The sequence below is a fragment of the Pseudorca crassidens genome, chromosome 12 (assembly GCF_039906515.1).
Source record: "Pseudorca crassidens isolate mPseCra1 chromosome 12, mPseCra1.hap1, whole genome shotgun sequence".
Taxonomy (NCBI): domain Eukaryota; kingdom Metazoa; phylum Chordata; class Mammalia; order Artiodactyla; family Delphinidae; genus Pseudorca; species Pseudorca crassidens.
Genome location: NC_090307.1, coordinates 32,394,364 through 32,410,964, shown reverse-complemented (window position 1 = coordinate 32,410,964; position 16,601 = coordinate 32,394,364).

Sequence of the window (16,601 nt, the reverse complement as noted above, 5' to 3'; positions counted from 1 at the left end):
TGCTGAGAGTGATAGTGCGTGCGATGTTACATGCAAAAATGTGGGCCATGGTGCATGCGACAGTTTGTGAGACAGTGAGTGCAACGGTGAGTGCGACAGTGACAGCAAAGTTGAGTGCGACGGATAGTGTGAGGGTGAGACCAATGGTGCCTGCGATGTTGCGTGCAATACAGAATGCCATGCTGAACGCGATGATAGGAAGAATCGTGAAAGCAATCGTGAGTGCAATGGTGAGAGCGATGATGAGTGCAAGTGTGAGAGCAATGGTGAGTGCGATGGTAAAATCGATGGTGACTCCGAGGGTGAATGCGTTGGTGAGAGCGATGGTGAGAGCGAAGGTGAGTGCGATGTTGAGAACGATGGTGAGAGTGATGATGAGAGCGATGGTGAGGCGATGGTGAGTGCGATGGTGAGTGCTATGCTGTGTGTCGGTGAGAGCGATTTTGAGTGCGATGGTGGGAGTGATGGTGAGTGCGATGGTGAATGTGATGGTGAGTGCGAGGGTGAGAGCGATGGTGAGTGTGAGGGTGAGTGCGATGGGGAGAGCGATAATGAGAGTGATGGTGACTGCCACAGTGAGAGAGCTGATGAGTGGGATGAGTACGATAGTGAGAGTGATGGTGGGTGCGATGGCGAGGGCGATGATGAGTGAGATGGTGAGAACAATGGTGAGAGCTATGGTGAGTGCGACGGTGAGTGATGCTGCGTGCGATGGTCCATTTAATGGTGAGTGAGATGGTGTGTGTGATGGTCAGAGTGAAGCGATGATGAGAGCAATGCTGAGTGCAATGGTGAGTGCTATGGTGAGAGCGATGGTGAGAGCGATGGAGGGTGCGATGATCACTCCGATGGTGAGAGCGATAGTGAGAGTGATGGTGATTGTGAGGGTGACATCAATGTTGCGTGCAATGATCCGTGTGATGCTGAGTGCGATGGTGACTGCGATGGTGAGTGTGATGCTGAGAGCTATGGTGTGTTCGATGGTGAGTGCGATGGTGAGAGCAACGGAGAGTGCGATGGTGAGAGTGATGATGAGTGCGATAGTGTGTGCGATGGTCAGTGTGATGTTGAGGGCGATGGTGAGAGCGATGATGAGAGCCATAGTGAGTGAGACGTGGAGTGCGATGGTGAAAGCAATGGTGAGAACAAAGGTGAGAGCAATGGTGAGAGCGATGGTGAGTGCGATGATGACGGTGATTGTGAGAGTGATGGTGAGTGTGATTGTGAGAGTGAAGCTGCGTGCAACTGTCCGTGTGATGGTGCATGCCAGGGTGCATGCGATGGAGAGTGCGATGCCGAGAGTGATATTGGGAGCGATCTTGAGAGCGATGGTGAGTGCGATTGTAAAAGCGATTGTTAGTGCCAAAATGCGTGTGATGGTGAGTGCGATGGTGAGTCAGTCGGTGAACATGATGGGGAAAGAGATGGTGAGTGTGAAGGTGAGTGCGATGGTGTGCACGATTGTGCATGCAATCGTTAGAGCAATGGAAAGTGCGATGGTTAGTGCGATGGTGACAGCGATGATGAGAGTGATGGTGAAAGCGATTGTGAATTCGAAGGTGTGGGTGAGGGTGTGTGCGATGGAGAATGGGATGCTGAGTGAGATGGTGAGAGAGATGGTGAAAGCAATTGTCAGTGCAATGATGAGTGCGATGCTGAGTGTGATGGTGCCAGCTATCGTGAGTGTGTTGGAGAGAGTGATGGTGAGTGTGATGTTCAGTGCTATGGTGAAACAGATAGTGCGTGTGACGGTGCACGCGACAGTGTGTGCCACTGTGCGTACAACAGTGTGTGCAATGGTGAGTTCAATGTGTAGTGCAACCATGAGAACAATGTTGAGTGCGACAGTGAGTGCAAGAGTGAGAGCCATGGTGTGTGCGATGGTTCGTTCGATGGAGTTGCGATGCTGAGTTTGATGGTTAGAGCGATCTAGAGTGTGATGATGAGTGCGATGGTGATTGTGATGGTGAGAGCGATGGTGAGTGAGATGGTGGGTGCAATAGGGAGAGCCATGGTGAATTCAACAGTGAGTGCGATGTTGAGAGCGACGGTGAGTGTGATGGTGAGAGCGATGGTGAGTACGATGGTGAGAGCGATGCTGAGTGTGATGGTGAGACCGATGGTGCATGCGATGGTGCGAGGGATGATGAGTTTGATGGTGAGAGTGATGGTGAGTGCAATGTTCGATGCAATGCTGAGAGTGATAGTGCGTGCGATGTTACGTGCAAAAATGTGTGCCATGGTGCATGCGACAGTTTGTGAGACAGTGAGTGCAACGGTGAGTGCGACAGTGAGAGCAAATTTGAGTGCGATGGATAGTGTGAGGGTGAGACCAATGGTGCCTGCGATGTTGCCTGCAATACAGAATGCCATGCTGAGCGCGATGATAGGAACAATCTTGAAAGCGATCTTGAGTGCAATGGTGAGAGCGATGATGAGTGCAAGTGTGAGAGCAGTGGTGAGTGCGATGGTGAAATCGATGGTGACTCCGAGGGTGAAAGCATTGGTGAGAGCGATGGTGAGAGCGAAGGTGAGTGCAATGTTGAGAATGATGGTGAGAGTGATGATGAGAGCGCTGATGAGGCGATGGTGAGTGCGATGGTGAGTGCTATGCTGTGTGTGACGGTGAGAGCGATTTTGAGTGCGATGGTGAATATGATGGTGAGTGCGAGGGTGAGAGCGATGGTGAGTGTGAGGGTGAGTGCGATGGGGAGAGCGATAATGAGAGTGATGTTGACTGCCACAGTGAGAGAGCTGATGAGTGCGATGAGTACGATCGTGAGAGTGATGGTGGGTGCGATGGCGAGGGCGATGATGAGTGAGATGTTGAGAACAATGGTGAGAGCTATGGTGAGTGCGACGGTGAGTGATGCTGCGTGCGATGGTCCATTTAATGGTGCGTGAGATGGTGTGTGTGATGGTCAGAGTGAAGCGATGATGAGAGCAATGATGAGTGCAATGGTGAGTGCTATGGTGAGAGCGATGGTGAGAGCGATGGAGGGTGCGATGATCAGTCCGATGGTGAGAGCGATAGTGAGAGTGATGGTGATTGTGAGGGTGACATCAATGTTGCGTGCAATGATCCGTGTGATGCTGAGTGCGATGGTGACTGCGATGGTGAGTGTGATGCTGAGAGCTATGGTGTGTTCGATGGTGAGTGCGATGGTGAGAGTGATGATGAGTGCGATAGTGTGTGCGATGGTCAGTGTGATGTTGAGGATGATGGTGAGACCGATGATGAGAGCCATAGTGAGTGGGACGTGGAGTGCGATGGTGAAAGCAATGGTGAGAACAAAGGTGAGAGCAATGGTGAGAGCGATGGTGAGTGCGATGATGACGGTGATTGTGAGAGTGATGGTGAGTGTGATTGTGAGAGTGAAGCTGCGTGCAACTGTCCGTGTGATGGTGCATGCCAGGGTGCATGCGATGGAGAGTGCGATGCCGAGAGTGATATTGGGAGCGATTTTGAGAGTGATGGTGAGTGCGATTGTAAAAGCGATTGTTAGTGCCAAAGTGCGTGTGATGGTGAGTGCGATGGTGAGTCAGATGGTGAGCATGATGGGGAAAGAGATGGTGAGTGTGAAGGTGAGTGCGATGGTGTGCACGATTGTGCATGCAATCGTTAGAGCAATGGAAAGTGCGATGGTTAGTGCGATGGTGACAGCGATGATGAGAGTGATGGTGAAAGCGATTGTGAATTCGAAGGTGTGGGTGAGGCTGTGTGCGATGGAGACTGGGATGCTGAGTGAGATGGTGAGAGAGATGGTGAAAGCAATTGTGAGTGCAATGATGAGTGCGATGCTGAGTGCGATGGTGCATGCGATGGTGCCAGCTATCGTGAGTGTGTTGGAGAGAGTGATGGTGAGTGTGATGTTCAGTGCTATGGTGAGAGAGATAGTGCGTGTGACGGTGCACGCGACAGTGTGTGCCACTGTGCATACAACAGTGTGTGCAATGGTGAGTTCAATGTGTAGTGCAACCATGAGAACAATGTTGAGTGCGACAGTGAGTGCAAGGGTGAGAGCCATGGTGTGTGCGATGGTTCGTTCGATGGAGTTGCGATGCTGAGTTTGATGGTTAGAGCGATCTAGAGTGTGATGATGAGTGTGATGGTGATTGTGATGGTGAGAGCGATGGTGAGTGAGATGGTGGGTGCAATAGTGAGAACCATGGTGAATTCAACAGTGAGTGCGATGTTGAGAGCGATGGTGTATGTGATGGTGAGAACGATGGTGAGAACGATGGTGAGAGCGATGGTGAGAACGATGTTGAGAGCGATGCTGAGTGTGATGCTGAGTTTGATGGTGAGACCGATGGTGCATGCGATGGTGTGAGGTGTGATAAGTGTGATGGTGAGAGTGATGGTGAGTGCAATGTTCAATGCAATGCTGAGAGTGATAGAGCATGCGATGTTACATGCAAAAATGTGGGCCATGGGGCATGCAACTGTTTGTGAGACAGTGAGTGCAACGGTGAGTGCGACAGTGACAGCAAAGTTGAGTGCGATGGATAGTGTGAGGGTGAGAACAATGGTGCCTGCGATGTTGCGTGCAATACAGAATGCCATGCTGAGCGCGATGATAGGAACAATCGTGAAAGCGATCTTGAGTGCAATGGTGAGAGCGATGATGAGTGCAAGTGTGAGAGCAATGGTGAGTGCGATGGTGAAATCGATGGTGACTCCGAGGGTGAATGCGTTGGTGAGAGCAATGGTGAGAGTGATGGTGAGTGCGGTGTTGAGAACGATGGTGAGAGTGATGATGAGAGCGATGATGAGGCGATGGTGAGTGCGATGGTGAGTGCTATGCTGTGTGTGACGGTGAGAGCGATTTTGAGTGCGATGGTGGGAGCGATGGTGAGTGCGATGGTGAATGTGATGGTGAGTGCAAGGGTGAGAGCGATGGTGAGTGTGAGGGTGAGTGCGATGGGGAGAGCGATAATGAGAGTGATGGTGACTGCCACAGTGAGAGAGCTGATGAGTGCGATGAGTACGATCGTGAGAGTGATGGTGGGTGTGATGGCGAGGGCGATGATGAGTGAGATGGTGAGAACAATGGTGAGAGCTATGGTGAGTGCGACGGTGAGAGATGCTGCGTGCGATGGTCCATTTAATGGTGAGTGAGATGGTGTGTGTGATGGTCAGAGTGAAGCGATGATGAGAGCAATGATGAGTGCAATGGTGAGTGCTATGGTGAGAGCGATGGTGAGAGCGATGGAGGGTGCGATGATCAGTCCGATGGTGAGAGCGATAGTGAGAGTGATGGTGATTGTGAGGGTGACATCAATGTTGCGTGCAATGATCCGTGTGATGCTGAGTACGATGGTGACTGCGATGGTGAGTGTGATGCTGAGAGCTATGGTGTGTTCGATGGTGAGTGCGATGGTGAGAGCAATGGAGAGTGCGATGGTGAGAGCGATGATGAGTGCGATAGTGTGTGCGATGGTCAGTGTGATGTTGAGGGCGATGGTGAGAGCGATGATGAGAGCCATAGTGAGTGAGACGTGGAGTGCGATGGTGAAAGCAATGGTGAGAACTAAGGTGAGAGCAATGGTGAGAGCGATGGTGAGTGCGATGATGACGGTGATTGTGAGAGTGATGGTGAGTGTGATTGTGAGAGTGAAGCTGCGTGCAACTGTCCGTGTGATGGTGCATGCCAGGGTGCATGCGATGGAGAGTGCGATGCCGAGAGTGATATTGGGAGCGATCTTGAGAGCGATGGTGAGTGCGATTGTAAAAGCGATTGTTAGTGCCAAAGTGCGTGTGATGGTGAGTGCGATGGTGAGTCAGATTGTGAGCATGATGGGGAAAGAGATGGTGAGTGTGAAGGTGAGTGCGATGGTGTGCACGATTGTGCATGCAAACGTTAGAGCAATGGAAAGTGCGATGTTTAGTGCGATGGTGACAGCGATGATGAGAGTGATGGTGAAAGCGATTGTGAATTCGAAGGTGTGGGTGAGGGTGTGTGCGATGGAGACTGGGATGCTGAGTGAGATGGTGAGAGAGATGGTGAAAGCAATTGTCAGTGCAATGATGAGTGCGATGCTGAGTGCGATGGTGCATGCGATGGTGCCAGCTATCGTGAGTGTGTTGGAGAGAGTGATGGTGAGTGTGATGTTCAGTGCTATGGTGAAACAGATAGTGCGTGTGACGGTGCACATGACAGTGTGTGCCACTGTGCGTACAACAGTGTGTGCAATGGTGAGTTCAATGTGTAGTGCAACCATGAGAACAATGTTGAGTGCGACAGTGAGTGCAAGGGTGAGAGCCATGGTGTGTGTGATGGTTCGTTCGATGGAGTTGCGATGCTGAGTTTGATGGTTAGAGCGATCTAGAGTGTGATGATGAGTGCGATGGTGATTGTGATGGTGAGAGCGATGGTGAGTGAGATGGTGGGTGCAATAGTGAGAGCCATGGTGAATTCAACAGTGAGTGCGATGTTGAGAGCGATGGTGAGTGTGATGGTGAGAGCGATGGTGAGTACGATGGTGAGAGCGATGCTGAGTGTGATGGTGAGACCGATGGTGCATGCGATGGTGCGAGGGATGATGAGTGTGATGGTGAGAGTGATGGTGAGTGCAATGTTCGATGCAATGCTGAGAGTGATAGTGCGTGCGATGTTACGTGCAAAAATGTGGGCCATGGTGCATGCGACAGTTTGTGAGACAGTGAGTGCAACGGTGAGTGCGACAGTGAGAGCAAAGTTGAGTGCGATGGATAGTGTGAGGGTGAGACCAATGGTGCCTGCGATGTTGCGTGCAATACAGAATGCCATGCTGAGCGCGATGATAGGAACAATCGTGAAAGCGATCGTGAGTGCGATGCTGAGAGCGATGATGAGTGCGAGTGTGAGAGCAATGGTGAGTGCGATGGTGAGATCGATGGTGACTGCGAGGGTGAGTGCATTGGTGAGAGCGATGGTGAGAGTGATGATGAGAGCGATGGTGAGGCGATGGTGAGTGTGATGGTGAGTGATTTGCTGGGTGCGATGGTGAGAGCGATCATGAGAGCAATGTTGAGTGCGATGGTGAGAGCAATGTTGAGTGCGATGGCGAGTGTGATGTTGTGTGCGAGGGTGAGAGTGATCGTGAGTGTGAGGGTGAGAGTGATGGTGAGAGCGATGGTGAGAGTGATGGTGAGTACGATGGTGAGTACGTTGGTGCATGCCATGCTGCGAGCTTTGGTGAGCGCCATGGTGAGACCGATGGTGAGAGCGAGGATAAGTGTGATGGTTAGAGTGATGCTGAGAGTAACGGTGAGTGCAGTGGTGAGTGCAGTGATGAGTGTGATACGGCAGTGCACATGATGGTGGGTGCGACAGTGATTGGGACGGTGAGAGTGAGCATGAGAGCGAAAGCGCGTGTGATGGTGCATGCGATGGAGAGTGCTTGGCTGAGTGCGATGGTGAGAGCAATTTTGAGAGCGATTGTGAGTATGATGGAGAGTGTGATGGTGAGAACCATGGTGACAGACATGGTGAGTGCGATGTTGAGAGCGATGGTGAGAGTGTTAGAGCGTGTGATGGAGCACGTGACAGTGTGTGCCCCAGTGCATGCTATGGTGAGAGCTATGGTGAGTGCAATGGGGAGTGCAATGGTGAGAGTGATGGTGAAAGCGAATGTGAGTGCAAAGGTGTGTGCGATTGTGAGTGTGACTGTGAGTCTTATGGTGAGAAGATGGTAAGTGCGATGGTGAGAGCAATGGTGAGTGTGATGATGAGAGTGATGGTGAGAGCGACGGTGATGGTGAGAGCGATGGTGTGTACGATTATGAGTGTGATGGTGAGAGCGATGTGAGTCCGAGGGTGAGAGCGATGCTGCTTTCGATGGTCCATGTGATGGTGCGTGACACGCTGCATGCAATGGACAGTGCAATGCCAAGTGTGATCTTGAGAGTGGTCTTGAGAGCGACAGTGAGTGCAATTTTGAGTGTCATGGTGGGAACGACGGTGAGAGTGATGGTGAGTACGATGGTGAGAACGATGGTGAGGGTGATGGTGAGAGCGATGTTGAGTGTGATGGTGAGAGTGATGGTGAGAGCGATGGTAAGTGCAATGGTAAGTGCGATGGTGAATGCGATAGTGAGTGTGATGGTGAGAGAGATGTTGAGAGCGAAGTTCAGTGCAATGGTGAGAGCGATGATGAGTGCAATTGTGAGAACAATGGTTAGTGCGAAGGTGAGATCGATGGTGACTGCGAGGGTGAATGCGTTGTTGAGAGCGATGTTGAGAGCGATGGTGAGTGTGATGGCGAATGTGATGTTGAGTTCGAGGGTGAGAGCGATGGTGACTGCGAGCGTGAGTGCGATGGGGAGAGCGATATCGAGAGTGATGGTGACTGCCACAGTGAGAGAGCTGATGAGTGCGATAAGTACGATTGCGAGAGTGATGGTGAGGGCGATGGTGAGGATGATGATGGGTGCGATGGTGAGAACAATGGTGAGAGTATCGTGAGTGCAACGGTGACAGTGATGCTGCGTGCGATGGTCCATTTAATGGTGAGTGAGATGGTGTGTGTGATGGTGAGAGCGAAGCGATGATGAGAGCGATGATGAGTGCAAAGGTGAGTGCTATGTTGAGAGCGATGATGAGTGCAATGTTGAGAGCGATGGTGAGAGCGATGGAGGGTGCGATGATGACGGTGATTGTGAGTGTGATGGTGAGTGTGATTGTGAGAGTGAAGCTGCGTGCAACTGTCCGTGTGATGGTGCATGCCAGGGTGCATGCGATGGAGAGTGCGATGCCGAGAGTGATATTGGGAGCGATCTTGAGAGCGATGGTGAGTGCGATTGTAAAAGCGATTGTTAGTGCCAAAGTGCGTGTGATGGTGAGTGCGATGGTGAGTCAGATGGTGAGCATGATGGGGAAAGAGATGGTGAGTGTGAAGGTGAGTGCGATGGTGTGCACGATTGTGCATGCAATCGTTAGAGCAATGGAAAGTGCGATGGTTAGTGCGATGGTGACAGCGATGATGAGAGTGATGGTGAAAGCGATTGTGAATTCGAAGGTGTGGGTGAGGGTGTGTGCGATGGAGACTGGGATGCTGAGTGAGATGGTGAGAGAGATGGTGAAAGCAATTGTGAGTGCAATGATGAGTGCGATGCTGAGTGCGATGGTGCATGCGATGGTGCCAGCTATCGTGAGTGTGTTGGAGAGAGTGATGGTGAGTGTGATGTTCAGTGCTATGGTGAAACAGATAGTGCGTGTGACGGTGCATGCGACAGTGTGTGCCACTGTGCGTACAACAGTGTGTGCAATGGTGAGTTCAATGTGTAGTGCAACCATGAGAACAATGTTGAGTGCGACAGTGAGTGCAAGGGTGAGAGCCATGGTGTGTGTGATGGTTCGTTCGATGGAGTTGCGATGCTGAGTTTGATGGTTAGAGCGATCTAGAGTGTGATGATGAGTGCGATGGTGATTGTGATGGTGAGAGCGATGGTGAGTGAGATGGTGGGTGCAATAGTGAGAGCCATGGTGAATTCAACAGTGAGTGCGATGTTGAGAGCGATGGTGAGTGTGATGGTGAGAGCGATGGTGAGTACGATGGTGAGAGCGATGCTGAGTGTGATGCTGAGTGTGATGGTGAGACCGATGGTGCATGCGATGGTGTGAGGGATTATAAGTGTGATGGTGAGAGTGATGGTGAGTGCAATGTTCAATGCAATGCTGAGAGTGATAGTGCATGCGATGTTACATGCAAAAATGTGGGCCATGGTGCATGCGACAGTTTGTGAGACAGTGAGTGCAACAGTGAGTGCGACAGTGACAGCAAAGTTGAGTGCGACGGATAATGTGAGGGTGAGACCAATGGTGCCTGCGATGTTGCGTGCAATACAGAATGCCATGCTGAGAGCGATGATAGGAACAATCGTGAAAGCGATCTTGAGTGCAATGGTGAGAGCGATGATGAGTGCAAGTGTGAGAGCAATGGTGAGTGCGATGGTGAAATCGATGGTGACTCCGAGGGTGAATGCGTTGGTGAGAGCGATGGTGAGAGTGAAGGTGAGTGCGATGTTGAGAACGATGGTGAGAGTGATGATGAGAGCGATGATGAGGCGATGGTGAGTGCGATGGTGAGTGCTATGCTGTGTGTGACGGTGAGAGCGATTTTGAGTGCGATGGTGGGAGCGATGGTGAGTGCGATGGTGAATGTGATGGTGAGTGCGAGGGTGAGAGCGATGGTGAGTGTGAGGGTGAGTGCGATGGGGAGAGCGATAATGAGAGTGATGGTGACTGCCACAGTGAGAGAGCTGATGAGTGCGATGAGTTCGATCGTGAGAGTGATGGTGGGTGCGATGGCGAGGGCGATGATGAGTGAGATGGTGAGAACAATGGTGAGAGCTATGGTGAGTGCGATGGTGAGTGATGCTGCGTGCGATGGTCCATTTAATGGTGAGTGAGATGGTGTGTGTGATGGTCAGAGTGAAGCGATGATGAGAGCAATGATGAGTGCAATGGTGAGTGCTATGGTGAGAGCGATGGTGAGAGCGATGGAGGGTGCGATGATCAGTCCGATGGTGAGAGCGATAGTGAGAGTGATGGTGATTGTGAGGCTGACATCAATGTTGCGTGCAATGATCCGTGTGATGCTGAGTGCGATGGTGACTGCGATGGTGAGTGTGATGCTGAGAGCTATGGTGTGTTCGATGGTGAGTGCGATGGTGAGAACAATGGAGAGTGCGATGGTGAGAGCGATGATGAGTGCAATAGTGTGTGCGATGGTCAGTGTGATGTTGAGGGCGATGGTGAGACCGATGATGAGAGCCATAGTGAGTGAGACGTGGAGTGCGATGGTGAAAGCAATGGTGAGAACAAAGGTGAGAGCAATGGTGAGAGCGATGGTGAGTGCGATGATGAGTGCAATTATGAGAGCAATGATGAGAGTCATGGTGATTGTGATGGAGATAGCGAGGCTGCGAGCGATGCTCCATGTGATGATGAGTGCAATGGTGAGTGTGATGGTGAGAGAGATGTTGAGAGCGAAGTTTAGTGCAATGGTGAGAGCGATGATGAGTGCAATTGTGAGAACAATGGTTAGTGCGATGGTGAGATCGATGGTGACTGCGAGGGTGAATGCGTTGTTGAGAGCAATGTTGAGAGCGATGGTGAGTGTGATGGCAAATGTGATGTTGAGTGCGAGGGTGAGAGCGATGGTGACTGCGAGGGTGAGTGCGATGGGGAGAGCGATAACGAGAGTGATGGTGACTGCCACAGTGAGAGAGCTGATGAGTGCGATAAGTACGATTGTGAGAGCGATGGTGAGTGCGATGGCGAGGGTGATGATGAGTGCGATGGTGAGAACAATGGTGAGAGTATCGTGAGTGCAACAGTGACAGTGATGCTGCGTGCGATGGTCTATTTAATGGTGAGTGAGTTGGTGTGTGTGATGGTGAGAGCAAAGCGATGATGAGAGCGATGATGAGTGCAAAGGTGAGTGCTATGGTGAGAGCGATGGTGAGTGCAATGTTGAGAGCGATGGTGAGAGCGATGGAGGCTGCGATGATCAGTCCGATGGTGAGAGCGATAGTTAGAGTGATGGTGATTGTGAGGGTGACATCAATGTTGCGTGCAATGATCCGTGTGATGCTGAGTGCGATGGTGACTGCGATGGTGAGTGTGATGCTGAGAGCTATGGTATGTTCGATGGTGAGTGCGATGGTGAGAGCAACGGAGAGTGCGATGGTGAGAGTGATGATGAGTGCGATAGTGTGTGCGATGGTCAGTGTGATGTTGAGGGCGATGGTGAGACCGATGATGAGAGCCATAGTGAGTGAGACGTGGAGTGCGATGGTGAAAGCAATGGTGAGAACAAAGGTGAGAGCAATGGTGAGAGCGATGGTGAGTGCGATGATGACGGTGATTGTGAGAGTGATGGTGAGTGTGATTGTGAGAGTGAAGCTGCGTGCAACTGTCCGTGTGATGGTGCATGCCAGGGTGCATGCGATGGAGAGTGCGATGCCGAGAGTGATATTGGGAGCGATCTTGAGAGCGATGGTGAGTGCGATTGTAAAAGCGATTGTTAGTGCCAAAGTACATGTGATGTTGAGTGCGATGGTGAGTCAGTTGGTGAGCATGATGGGGAAAGAGATGGTGAGTGTGAAGGTGAGTGCGATGGTGTGCACGATTGTGCATGCAATCGTTAGAGCAATGGAAAGTGCGATGGTTAGTGCGATGGTGACAGCGATGATGAGAGTGATGGTGAAAGCGATTGTGAATTCGAAGGTGTGGGTGAGGGTGTGTGCGATGGAGACTGGGATGCTGAGTGAGATGGTGAGAGAGATGGTGAAAGCAATTGTGAGTGCAATGCTGAGTGCGATGCTGAGTGCGATGGTGCATGCGATGGTGCCAGCTATCGTGAGTGTGTTGGAGAGAGTGATGGTGAGTGTGATGTTCAGTGCTATGGTGAGAGAGATAGTGCGTGTGACGGTGCACGCGACAGTGTGTGCCACTGTGCGTACAACAGTGTGTGCAATGGTGAGTTCAATGTGTAGTGCAACCATGAGAACAATGTTGAGTGCGACAGTGAGTGCAAGGGTGAGAGCCATGGTGTGTGCGATGGTTCGTTCGATGGAGTTGCGATGCTGAGTTTGATGGTTAGAGCGATCTAGAGTGTGATGATGAGTGCGATGGTGATTGTGATGGTGAGAGCGATGGTGAGTGAGATGGTGGGTGCAATAGTGAGAGCCATGGTGAATACAACAGTGAGTGCGATGTTGAGAGCGATGGTGAGTGTGATGGTGAGAGCGATGGTGAGTACGATGGTGAGAGCGATGCTGAGTGTGATGGTGAGACCGATGGTGCATGCGATGGTGCGAGGGATGATGAGTGTGATGGTGAGAGTGATGGTGAGTGCAATGTTCGATGCAATGTTGAGAGTGATAGTGCGTGCGATGTTACGTGCAAAAATGTGGGCCATGGTGCATGCGACAGTTTGTGAGACAGTGAGTGCAACGGTGAGTGCGACAGTGAGAGCAAAGTTGAGTGCGATGGATACTGTGAGGGTGAGACCAATGGTGCCTGCGATGTTGCGTGCAATACAGAATGCCATGCTGAACGCGATGATAGGAAGAATCGTGAAAGCGATCGTGAGTGCGATGGTGAGAGCGATGATGAGTGCGAGTGTGAGAGCAATGGTGAGTGCGATGGTGAGATCGATGGTGACTGCGAGGGTGAGTGCATTGGTGAGAGCGATGGCGAGAGTGATGATGAGAGCGATGGTGAGGCGATGGTGAGAGTGATGGTGAGTGATTTGCTGGGTGCGATGGTGAGAGCGATCATGAGAGCAATGTTGAGTGCGATGGCGAGTGTGATGTTGTGTGCGAGGGTGAGAGTGATCGTGAGTGTGAGGGTGAGAGTGATGGTGAGAGCGATGGTGAGAGTGATGGTGAGTACGATGGTGAGTACGTTGGTGCGTGCCATGCTGCGAGCTTTGGTGAGCGCCATGGTGAGACCGATGGTGAGAGCGAGGATAAGTGTGATGGTTAGAGTGATGCTGAGAGTAATGGTGAGTGCAGTGGTGAGTGCAGTGATGAGTGTGATACGGCAGTGCACATGATGGTGGGTGCGACAGTGATTGGGACGGTGAGAGTGAGCATGAGAGCGAAAGCGCGTGTGATGGTGCATGCGATGGAGAGTGCTTGGCTGAGTGCGATGGTGAGAGCAATTTTGAGAGCTATTGTGAGTATGATGGAGAGTGTGATGGTGAGAACCATGGTGACAGACATGGTGAGTGCGATGTTGAGAGCGATGGTGAGAGTGTTAGAGCGTGTGATGGAGCACGTGACAGTGTGTGCCCCAGTGCATGCTATGGTGAGTGCTATGGTGAGTGCAATGGGGAGTGCAATGGTGAGAGTGATGGTGAAAGCGAATGTGAGTGCAAAGGTGTGTGCGATTGTGAGTGTGACTGTGAGTCTTATGGTGAGAAGATGGTAAGTGCGATGGTGAGAGCAATGGTGAGTGTGATGATGAGAGTGATGGTGAGAGGGACGGTGATGGTGATGGTGAGAGCGATGGTGTGTATGATTATGAGTGTGATGGTGAAAGCGATGTGAGTCCGAGGGTGAGAGCGATGCTGCTTTCGATGGTCCATGTGATGGTGTGTGACACGCTGCATGCAATGGACAGTGCAATGCCAAGTGTGATCTTGAGAGTGGTCTTGAGAGCGACAGTGAGTGCAATTTTGAGTGTCATGGTGGGAACGACGGTGAGAGTGATGGTGAGTGCGATGGCATGTGCGATGGTGAGAACGATGGTGAGGGTGATGGTGAGAGCGATGTTGAGTGTGATGGTGAGAGTGATGGTGAGAGCGATGGTAAGTGCAATGGTAAGTGCGATGGTGAATGCGATGGTGAGTGTGATGGTGAGAGAGATGTTGAGAGCGAAGTTCAGTGCAATGGTGAGAGTGATGATGAGTGCAATTGTGAGAACAATGGTTAGTGCGATGGTGAGATCGATGGTGACTGCGAGGGTGAATGCGTTGTTGAGAGCGATGTTGAGAGCGATGGTGAGTGTGATGGCGAATGTGATGTTGAGTGCGAGGGTGAGAGCGATGGTGACTGCGAGCGTGAGTGCGATGGGAAGAGCGATATCGAGAGTGATGGTGACTGCCACAGTGAGAGAACTGATGAGTGCGATAAGTACGATTGTGAGAATGATGGTGAGTGCGATGACGAGGATGATGATGAGTGCGATGGTGAGAACAATGGTGAGAGTATCGTGAGTGCAACGGTGACAGTGATGCTGCGTGCGATGGTCCCTTTAATGGTGAGTGAGATGGTGTGTGTGATGGTGAGAGCGAAGCGATGATGAGAGCGATGATGAGTGCAAAGGTGAGTGCTATGGTGAGAGCGATGGTGAGTGCAATGTTGAGAGCGATGGTGAGAGCGATGGAGGGTGTGATGATGACGGTGATTGTGAGAGTGGTGGTGAGTGTGATTGTGAGAGTGAAGCTGCATGCAACTGTCCGTGTGATGGTGCATGCCAGGGTGCATACGATGGAGAGTGTGATGCCGAGAGTAATATTGGGAGCGATCTTGAGAGCGATGGTGAGTGCGATTGTAAAAGCGATTGTTAGTGCCAAAGTGCGTGTGATGGTGAGTCAGATGGTGAGCATGATGGGGAAAGAGATGGTGAGTGTGAAGGTGAGTGCGGTGGTATGCACGATTGTGCATGCAATCGTTAGAGCAATGGAAAATGCAATAGTTAGTGCGATGGTGACAGCGATGATGAGAGTGATGGTGAAAGCGATTGTGAATTCGAAGGTGTGGGTGAGGGTGTGTGCTATGGAGACTGGGATGCTGAGTGAGATGGTGAGAGAGATGGTGAAAGCAATTGTGAGTGCAATGATGAGTGTGATGCTGAGTGCGATGGTGCATGCGATGGTGCCAGCTATCGTGAGTGTGTTGGAGAGAGTGATGGTGAGTGTGATGTTCAGTGCTATGGTGAAACAGATAGTGCGTGTGACGGTGCACGTGACAGTGTGTGCCACTGTGCGTACAACAGTGTGTGCAATGGTGAGTTCAATGTGTAGTGCAACCATGAGAACAATGTTGAGTGCGACAGTGAGTGCAAGGGTGAGAGCCATGGTGTGTGCGATGGTTCGTTCGATGGAGTTGCGATGCTGAGTTTGATGGTTAGAGCGATCTAGAGTGTGATGATGAGTGCGATGGTGATTGTGATGGTGAGAGCGATGGTGAGTGAGATGGTGGGTGCAATAGTGAGAGCCATGGTGAATTCAACAGTGAGTGCGATGTTGAGAGCGATGGTGAGTGTGATGGTGAGAGCGATGGTGAGTACGATGGTGAGAGCGATGCTGAGTGTGATGGTGAGACCGATGGTGCATGCGATGGTGCGAGGGATGATGAGTGTGATGGTGAGAGTGATGGTGAGTGCAATGTTCGATGCAATGCTGAGAGTGATAGTGCGTGCGATGTTACGTGCAAAAATGTGGGCCATGGTGCATGCGACAGTTTGTGAGACAGTGAGTGCAACGGTGAGTGCGACAGTGAGAGCAAAGTTGAGTGCGATGGATAGTGTGAGGGTGAGACCAATGGTGCCTGCGATGTTGCGTGCAATACAGAATGCCATGCTGAGCGCGATGATAGGAACAATCTTGAAAGCGATCTTGAGTGCAATGGTGAGAGCGATGATGAGTGCAAGTGTGAGAGCAGTGGTGAGTGCGATGGTGAAATCGATGGTGACTCCGAGGGTGAAAGCATTGGTGAGAGCGATGGTGAGAGCGAAGGTGAGTGCAATGTTGAGAATGATGGTGAGAGTGATGATGAGAGCGATGATGAGGCGATGGTGAGTGCGATGGTGAGTGCTATGCTGTGTGTGACGGTGAGAGCGATTTTGAGTGCGATGGTGAATATGATGGTGAGTGCGAGGATGAGAGCGATGGTGAGTGTGAGGGTGAGTGCAATGGGGAGAGCGATAATGAGAGTGATGGTGACTGCCACAGTGAGAGAGCTGATGAGTGCGATGAGTACGATCGTGAGAGTGATGGTGGGTGCGATGGCGAGGGCGATGATGAGTGAGATGGTGAGAACAATGGTGAGAGCTATGGTGAGTGCGACGGTGAGTGATGCTGCGTGCGATGGTCCATTT